At 43.8% G+C, this 9,036-nt stretch overlaps 1 protein-coding gene across 1 annotated transcript in view; it reads right to left on the bottom strand.

Annotated features, from left to right (window-relative positions):
- Nucleotides 1–1,634, bottom strand: part of PRRG1 (proline rich and Gla domain 1) — a 134,990-nt gene extending 133,356 nt beyond the window's left edge. Inside the window, exon 1 of the mRNA XM_056131320.1 lies at nt 1,572–1,634. The gene's annotated coding sequence lies outside the window, so the exon portion shown is untranslated. The remainder of the gene's footprint in view (nt 1–1,571) is intronic.
- Between the last annotated feature and the right edge of the window lie 7,402 nt (nt 1,635–9,036).

Raw genomic sequence — 9,036 nt, forward strand, 5'->3', positions numbered from 1 at the left:
GTCTGGAAGGATGAATAGCAGTTTATTAGGCACTGGAAAAGGAAAAAGGCATCTCAGACACCTCCTCCCTCCCCAAATTTGGTAATGTTAGTGGCATTTAAGTTAAAATAATAGGAAAAAGAAGTAAAATAACAACACAAGAAATTCAATTACGGGGGGAGAGGGTGGCAGGGAAATTGTGCCTTTCAACCCACTTCAGATCTAAAAGTAAATGTTTGTAAAACAGAATTCACAATCAAGGGAAAAGGGGTGTATGAGGAGGAAGTTGTTTTTTTGTATTAAGTTAAACAAGTGAGTAAAAATATCAACGTCTATGCTTGGGAACACAAATATTGCTTTTGATAAAGATTCGCCGTTTGAAAATGAAAGCTTATGGAGCTTGATTCAACCCATTCATCCATTTGTCCCACTGCTTTATACTACCACTATCATTCTTCAAAGTGAGCCTAATCTCCACACCCGCAACCAATAATCCACTCTGGATGGAAACAATCAACAGGACCCTAATCAACTTTTCATTTACATGGCTTTGCACATCGCCCATCCTTCAAAGTCGGCCTTCATTTGCCCTATGTCAATCACACGGCGTTAATTTAGCTCTCTAAGTTTGGACACTTTGCCTCTTCACCCGTGCGTCCAATTAGTTCCTCTGAAATTCCATTAGTTTCGCTTTTCTCCTGAAGGGACACTTAGAAAAAAATCCATCAATAGCACAATTACAAAACCGAGAGCTGAAGCCAGAGTCTGAACACACATACTAATTTCCAGTCATATCCCTCTGGAGGCTGTTCTTACCACTGATCAAAATCAGCGGACCAGGAAGAAGGAAAAAGCTGAGGCAGGAAGGTTGTTCCCTTCCTCCCACTCCCCCCAAGCGGGCCATCCCGGCTCCCCTCCCCCACGCCACGGCCACCCCCCCCGCCCCCCCCCCACACACACACTGACCCGCCCCCACTATCACCAGCCACTGCCCACAAAACAGTCATTGCCTTTGTTAAAACGTCCATGAGCACAATGGACCAGAAGACAGATACATTCCCGGGGGCGGGAGGAGGAAAGTCACAAGAACGCAAAGCTCCCCGAGGCACCAGCCGGGAGCCGCAAGCCCACCGCCCCGAAATCCTCAGCCCTCACGAGGAGGTCCCTTCCCGGCCAACTCTGCCCAGAGATGGCAGCTCCGGGGCGGGAGGAGGGAGGGATGGGCCGCTCGGGGGCACCTCGTGGGGGCGACTGAACTTGAAGCTGGGACACCCTCCAGCACCGTTGGCGAGCTTCCCGGTCCTGCCAAGCCTGAGTGCCGACTTCCAGCCTCGGGAGCTCTTTCCTTCAATTTCTCGGCTGCCATCGCACCTCCTCCACTCCCGCCACCGCGCAGTCCGCTCCCCACGCGACCGGGGCCAGAAGCCCTCGGGCAGTGCCACGGAACCCGCTAACCGCACCTCTGGTCCGTTTCTCCGCACGGGAACCGAAAGGCTGCCCGACAGTTAGTCTGACACACCCCGATCCCTCCCGGGGTGTTCGGCCCGAACCACGTTCACCAGCTCACTGTCCCGTGCGGCCAAGTCACTCACCGCCCGCCGAGCCGTTACTCCGCACTCCGAGAGCCTTAAGCCGCGCCTGCGCGCTCCCGACGGCAGCCCAGCCGAGCCTCTGCCGGGAGCCGGGAGCGGCAGGGAGAGACTGTGGGAAGCGGCGGGGGCCGGCCAGGGCGGGGTTTAGAGGGAAGGGGTGGGGCCAGGCGGAGTGGGAGACTGAGGGGCCGGGCCTTAGGCACAGTGGTCCGGAAGACTTAGCTCTCTAGACGCCCAACTGCTGCTCTTAACACCCTCGAAGAAGTGAAGAAGTCGTGGAAACCTCGATATACACCCCTAGTCGTGCTCGAGAAAGCCTAGCAGGGTTTAGGGGGCCCTCATCCCAATCCCTGAAGCCACACGATCTACGCCAACCTTGCACACTTCTAGCCTGCCTATCCCACGTTATTCACCCTTCACCCCTCTCCCAACCCCGTCCCCTCTGCTCCAGCATTTCTCCCATCGCTCAGCCCTGGGCCCTCCAGAGGTGAGGGAGATGGAGATGACTCACACTGGGCAGCCTAATTAACATGGCTCTGCTGTTTGCGAAGCCTGGTCATAGTTAGTGACTTACCCAACCCCGTCCCACTGCTCTTCATTGAAAACAAACTCTCTGCTGTTTCTGAACCTGGGGTGACAGCGATCTATTTTTCTTAAAGCAGTCTACTATTTTCTTTAAAAAGACTTGAACAAACCTACCAGATATTTTTTTGGTAAGAAAAAGAGTTGTCAAATCTGACCCACCGTCTAAATGCTCCTGGAGGTCTGGGGATAGCTCAGTAGAGCTGGAGGGCATGCTTGGCATTCAGACAGCCTGCCTTGGACCCCAAATACCACAAGGACCCCCGAGCTCTCAGAGGAGCAACAGAAGCATAGAGCAGGAGTAGTAATCCCACAGCATTGCTGGATGTGTCCTCCACCCTCGCCTCCCCCCAAAGGACAAAGCTCCTCTGAGAAACAATATTTGGCCTGTGTGACCTGGATTTTGCACTAATGGCTTCAGGTTTTCTGATATTTTTGCATTTTAAGAAGCCCAACTCGATTGCTATTCCATGCTGCATGCATGCTTAGTTTTTACTTCTAGGTTTTTCTGTTTAGAATCTGGTCAGCTGTGGTATCTCACGTGCCTTCACATCAGCTATTAAAGTAAAATACACCTGAGTGAATCCAAAGTGAATTAATCTGTGAGTTTGAAGTGATTTATCCCAAGCAACTTTTCATTTCTTCTTTTTTACTTATGAAGAAATTGGGAGGCGTTTGGCTTGTTCAGAATCAAAGAACTACCATGGGGCCACACTGGTAGTCTCTACTGGCAGTTATTTTGACAGCAACAGGGGCGCTGAGTGGTGTGGGGAAGCGAGTAGTCCCCTTTGCCTTTAGAGATCAGAATGTTCTAAAACTCTTCCCATTGAAATCTTTAAGTTCTTCCATTTGTGAATTTTATAAATCAGATGTTCTTGAATTCATTTTTCAATTTCACATTTGTCACATAATACAAAAGATCATGGGGGTTTGTGGTAAGGACATACCGCAAAAGGGGTGTACATCGGCACTTGTAAGACCCTAAAGAGTGTAAATATGAAGTGCCTGGAAGCAAGAATGTGTCTTATATAAATATCACTGGCAAAAATATATAACATACAGAAGAATGAAAATAAAAGTCGTACCCTGGCCTAGAGCTTGGAGTGACCCCCTAGCATAGAACCAGGAGTAGTTCCTGAGCACTGCAAAGTATGGTCCAACCTCCCTCTCCCTAACCCCCAAACACACCTACTTGATTAATGAAGGTACATCTTTAAAAGATCTGTATATATGTTTCTGTTTTTTTGTTTTTGTTTCGGGGCCACACTCAGCATTGCTCAGGGCTTACTCCAGGTTCTGCACTCAGGGTTCACTCTTGGTGGGACAATATAGGGTGCTGGGGATCAAACCAGGGTCAGTTGTATGCAAGGCTAATGAGGTACCTGAGTGTTATTGCTCTGGTGAACTTTATATATGTTTTGAACTTATATTTAACTACTGGGTTTTTCTTTCTCATTATTTATTATTTGGTTTAGGGTCCACACCCAGTGGTGCTCAGGGCTTACTCCTCACTCTGTACTCAGGTATCACTCCTGGCAGGTTTTGGGGGAATCTTCTGTAATGCCAAGGATAGAACTCAGCTCAGCTGCATGTAAGACAAATGCCCTACCTGCTGTACTAATGCTCTAGCCCAGGGTTTTTTATATTTTATCTACTAGTTTGAATATTTCCACTGGGGCGACAAAAACTAAAATGAGATAGCTTAAGCAAAAGGATAAAGTTATTGTGTAACCCAATAAGTTTTGAAAGGGTTAGACTAGCTTTCAGAGTAAGTGCTACAGCAACTAAAATGCCTCAAATTCCAGGACTGGCTCAGAACTTCTGGAATCATGTTCTATAGACTCTAATGATGGCATGTGGTTAATAGTGGATTCACACCTTCCAAGCTGTTACAAGACACATGGTACTGCTCTTCTCTAAGTTCTAATTCTCTAAATACCATAGGAAGAACATGACTGAATAAGACTGAATAACATAACCATTATTGGAGAGAAAGGAGACATGTGTGATATAAAAATTGGTACCTCCCCACCCCACCCCACCCCCGAAGAACCACATAGTTGTAGGGAAAACTAAGAAGGAATTTCCAAATAAAAACAAAGGGTAGGAGGGGAGAAATTCTGGTTTTCAGAAGAGATGTCTAAAGCAGACCTCAAAAAGGCAAGGGGAGTGGAACTATGAAATAACTACACTTAACAAGCATTTTTCAAAACTTTGATCCCTCTTCCTTCTCTCTTATTGAAGTATTAACCAGTCTTCTGAAAAATATTCACTGGTTTCTGTAAAATATTTCACAAATTTAGTGTCTTAAAACAGCACAAATGTATCATAGCTCTGGAATTCACAAGTCTAGAAGAGTTAAGCAAAAATCATGGTGTCTGCATAGTTTCTTTTATAAAAGTTTAGATGAGAATACTTTTTCTGGACTTTCCACATTCAAGAGACTCCATACATCTTTAAAATCTACAGTGACATTATTCTGACACTTCCACCCATTTCTACTACATGTAAAGGCCCCTGTAATGATCCTGGGCCATTTTCTCAGCTGGCAACCTCCATATCTCCTGAACCTCTCCTTGTTATTATAAACCCCACTTCCCCAACAAAGTGAGGTTAACTTGTCAGCTGAAATCTATGTTGGAGCCTTTTTCCATCATAAGTGGATTTCCCTCCCTCTTAGCTGAGTCTAGGCACACTCCATGCCTGACTCCCTCTGCCATTTTCTCAGCCAGCCACCTCCACATCTCCTGAACAGCATGGTCTGATAATGTGGCTGTACAACAGTTACAGGGGCCTAACTACAAAAATTCATTCTCAGTAGAACAGAAGCACAGAAAACACATGGGGAAGACACGTAGGCTCCCATCGAGCCCAATGAGTGAAAATAATAACATGGAAGGCTCTACCAGTTACCAGCCAGCTCTGTAAACTCTCAGAGAATGATTTTAATGACACTATGTTGAGGATGTTTAATGAGCTCAAAGAAATGTTGGCACAGGTAGTCAGCAAAGCACAAGAAGATTTGGGAGCGGAAATGAGAATACAACATTCAGAAGTTTAAGAAATGAAAAATGTTTGGTCAAATAAAAATCTCAATATAGGGGGCTGGAGCGATAGTACAGTGGATAGGGCATTTGCCTTGCATGCGGCCAACCCGGGTTTGATTCTCTGCATCCCATATGGTCCCCCGAGAACAGCCAAGAGTAATTCCTGCATGCAAAGCCAGGAGTAACCCCTGTGCATCGCCAGGTGTAACCCAAAAAGCAAAAAAAAAAAATCTCAATACAGGGTCTGAGTAGCAGAATAACAGAAGCTGAGTTAAAGATAAGGAGCTCCAAAATGAGATGCAAGAAACCTCTAGAAAATAACAGAAGATGGAAACGTCTGAAAATAAATGAAGAGCACACTAGGAACTATGGCATGAAGTCAAGAGGAACTATATAAGATTCATAGGAGTTCCTGAAGACCAGGAAAGCAAATTCAATGAAGAATCAAAAGTTAAATGAATGCTAAGAATTTCCCAGAGTTGAGGAGTAAAGGTACCGAGATCCAGAAGGCCAGAATTGTCCCAGCAAAAGTAGACCCAAATACAAAAGCTCCAAGGCACACAATAATCCAAATTACAAAAACCAAAGACAGAGACAGGATATTGAAAATATCAGTATCAAAAATAAATTTGTATACAAACGACAGCCCATATGATTTACCCAAGATCTATCAAAAGAGACTCAATGAGCCAGAAAATAATTGTGGAATATAGTAAAACAACAAACTAAATGAAATTACACCTCACCAAGAATACACTATTCATTGAGATTTTCATTCTGATTTGAAGGAAGTATACAGACTTTCATGAACAAGCAACAATTTAGGGAATTCATAACCCAGAAACCAGTTTTGCAAGACGTATTAAAGGAGTTAACTTCAAAAGACAAGACAAACTTCTCAGCATTCTGCCATTGAGTATGGCATTCACTTAAAACTTTTATGATTGCCCTTTACAAGGTTAAGAAATGTATGTTTATTCCTAACCTGCTAAGGAATTTTATACTTTTCCAATAAGAAATTAATGTTTCATTTATACTAAATGCTCTATGTCCATTCATGTGATTTCTTTTCACATCTATAGAGATTTTTATTACAATCTTTTACTTATTAATGCAGATACTTAAGCATTATCTATAATACAATATTTTCTAACATAAAACCCATGTTCCTTTTTAGAATAAAACATACTTTTAAACTTTTACAGGCCTATTCAGATTTTCCTGTAAAATTTTCTTAATTTTCCTCTCCTCATTTTTACTAACTTGTGTGTTTGTAGGATTTATCTATTTCATGTTGATTTTTAAATGTATCAACATATACTATTTATATTACTAGCCTTTTAAATTTATATACCTATAACATAGAAATGTGTAATTATTGAGCAAATGTTTTCAACTTATTGATTAAAGTTTTTTTTGGGGGGGGCTGGAGCTATAGCACAGCCCGTAGGGCATTTGCCTTGCACGCGGCCGACCCAGGTTCAATTCCCAGCATCCCACATGGTCTCCTGAGCAGCACAAGAAGTAATTCCTAAGTGCAGAACCAGGAGTAAACCCTGTGCATCACCAGGTGTGACCCAAAAAGCAAAAAAGAAAAAATGTCAGAGTTTTGTGAAATTGGGGCTGGAGCGATAGTAGAGTGGGTAGGGCATTTGCCGTCCAAAATTTGTGGAATTTTAGGAGGCTAGTTTTAATAGCACAGCAGGTAGGGCATTTGCTTTGCATGCAGCCAACCTGGGTTCGATTGCTCCGTCCCTCTCAGAGAGCCTGGCAAACTACCGAGAGTATCCCACCCACACAGCAGAGCCTGGCAAGCTCCCTGTGGCATATTCGATATGCCAAAAGCACTAACAAATCTCACAATGGAGATGTTACTGGTGCCCGCTTGAGCAAGTCAATGAACAACGGGAGGACAGTGCTACAGTGCTACTGTTTTAATCATCTATATGTGTGTAAAAACCGCAACCTCCACAATAATTTTTTTAATTCTCTCTCATATGTGGGATATACGGAGACATAGTAAGGAAACAAGTGGCCAAAGTTATCAGAGCTGGAGATTTTGTCCCCAGAACTGAGCTTACATGGTAGTGGGGGGAGGTGGTGGTTGGGACACTTGTGTAGAGAAGAAGGCAATCTGGTGGCGGGTGAAGTGTTGGAAAGATATATAAATATATGAAAAGTATAATTAACAGTATTGTAAATCTCAGCACTTCAATAAAATGGTAAATGCAAAACAAAAATATCTTCTTCAGGCCAGCTGATTGGCAACTTTATTCCCACTTGTGACTTAAATTCCTCTTTGCCATTGAAGGATAGGCCTCCCTAAGGTGAACAGCCTTTCGCAAGACATGCCACTTTGGAATGTTTCAAGCTAGTCAATCAAGGTTTTGCAGGTTCATGTGAAACTTTTACCGCTCCCTTAATTATCTAGAAGAATGAAAATTAGTGGCATTATCCATAATTAGGATTTTTTAACTGAAAAAAGGACCTACCTTTTTAGATAAGAGAAACCTATCTATTTGACAGGACAATTGTATATCTAATTATGAAGAACTGGGTTACTATCACATAAGTCACCCCCTTTTTATCAGGTGAATTCCTTTCCTCTATCCCATTCCTTACTTCAGGGTATAGACCTTGATTTACCTCACTGAAATTGGAATTATCATCTCTTTGTAAATTACTCACATGTATATAATTATAATTTTCCTCCTACTAATCTTTCTGGGGCTGGAGCGATAGCACAGAGGTAGGGCATTTGCCTTGCATGCAGCCAACATGGCCAACCCGAGTTTGATTCCTCCACCCCTCTTGGAGAGCCCGGCAAGCTACCGAGAGTATCTCGCCTGCACGGCAGAGCCTGGCAAGCTACCCGTGATGTATTCGATATGCCAAACACAGTAACAACAAATCTCATGATGGAGACATTACTGGGCCCGCTCGAGCAAATCGATGAACAAGGGGAGGACCGTGACCATGACCATAATCTTTCTGAGGCGAATCTGATTGTTTCACCAACCCAAGAAGAACTCAGAATTCCTCTCCAACATCATATAATTTTTGGTTTTGGGCATTAGCACATTACATTTCAGTAAGACTGTTATCATCCCTACCAGACTATTTGGTGGTGAATGATAATGGGTATTACTCAGGGCTTTTTCCTGGTTCTGCACCCAGGTATCACTCCAGACAATAGTTGGAGGACCATCTGGGACGCCAGAGATCAAACCCAGTCAGCTGCATGCAAGTCAAGCACGCTACCCACTCTACTATGTCTCTAGTTCCTGGCTTTATTTCTATGAAAACAACAGAGTCTAATTCTTGGGTTTCCAACCTAAGACACTTGAAAAAATATATCTGCATCCCACTCCCAGAAAATAAGATTTAATTGGCAGGAGTCCACTGACCCCTACACACACACACACACACACACACACACACACACACACACACAAACTGAAGTAGGTTGAGACAAACTGTCTTATTGATGCTGGGTTTGAGAACTCCAAAAGGATTTAGAATATGAAGGTAGATTTGGTAATGGCACAAGGGAAACAGAAGAAATAAATCTGACAGGTAAACAGGAAGGGAAGACTCACAGAGAGAAAAGTGGCAGATATAGAAGATGTAGAGTCTCAATACTGTCTGTCTCCTGGTTAAGTGGCATTTGCAAAAAAAAGATTCATGGCTAGAGAGCTCAAATGGCTAGAGCGCATCTGTGACATAACAGCTGGTTCTATCCCCTGCACTACATGCTTCCCAGAGTATAGCAGAGTATGGTCCTAGTGGTCCCCATCGCTCCACTGTGCCAGAGCAATACCACATCACTGGCTAGA

The sequence above is a fragment of the Sorex fumeus genome, unplaced genomic scaffold (assembly GCF_029834395.1).
Source record: "Sorex fumeus unplaced genomic scaffold, SorFum_2.1 ptg000086l, whole genome shotgun sequence".
Classification (NCBI taxonomy): Eukaryota; Metazoa; Chordata; class Mammalia; order Eulipotyphla; family Soricidae; genus Sorex; species Sorex fumeus.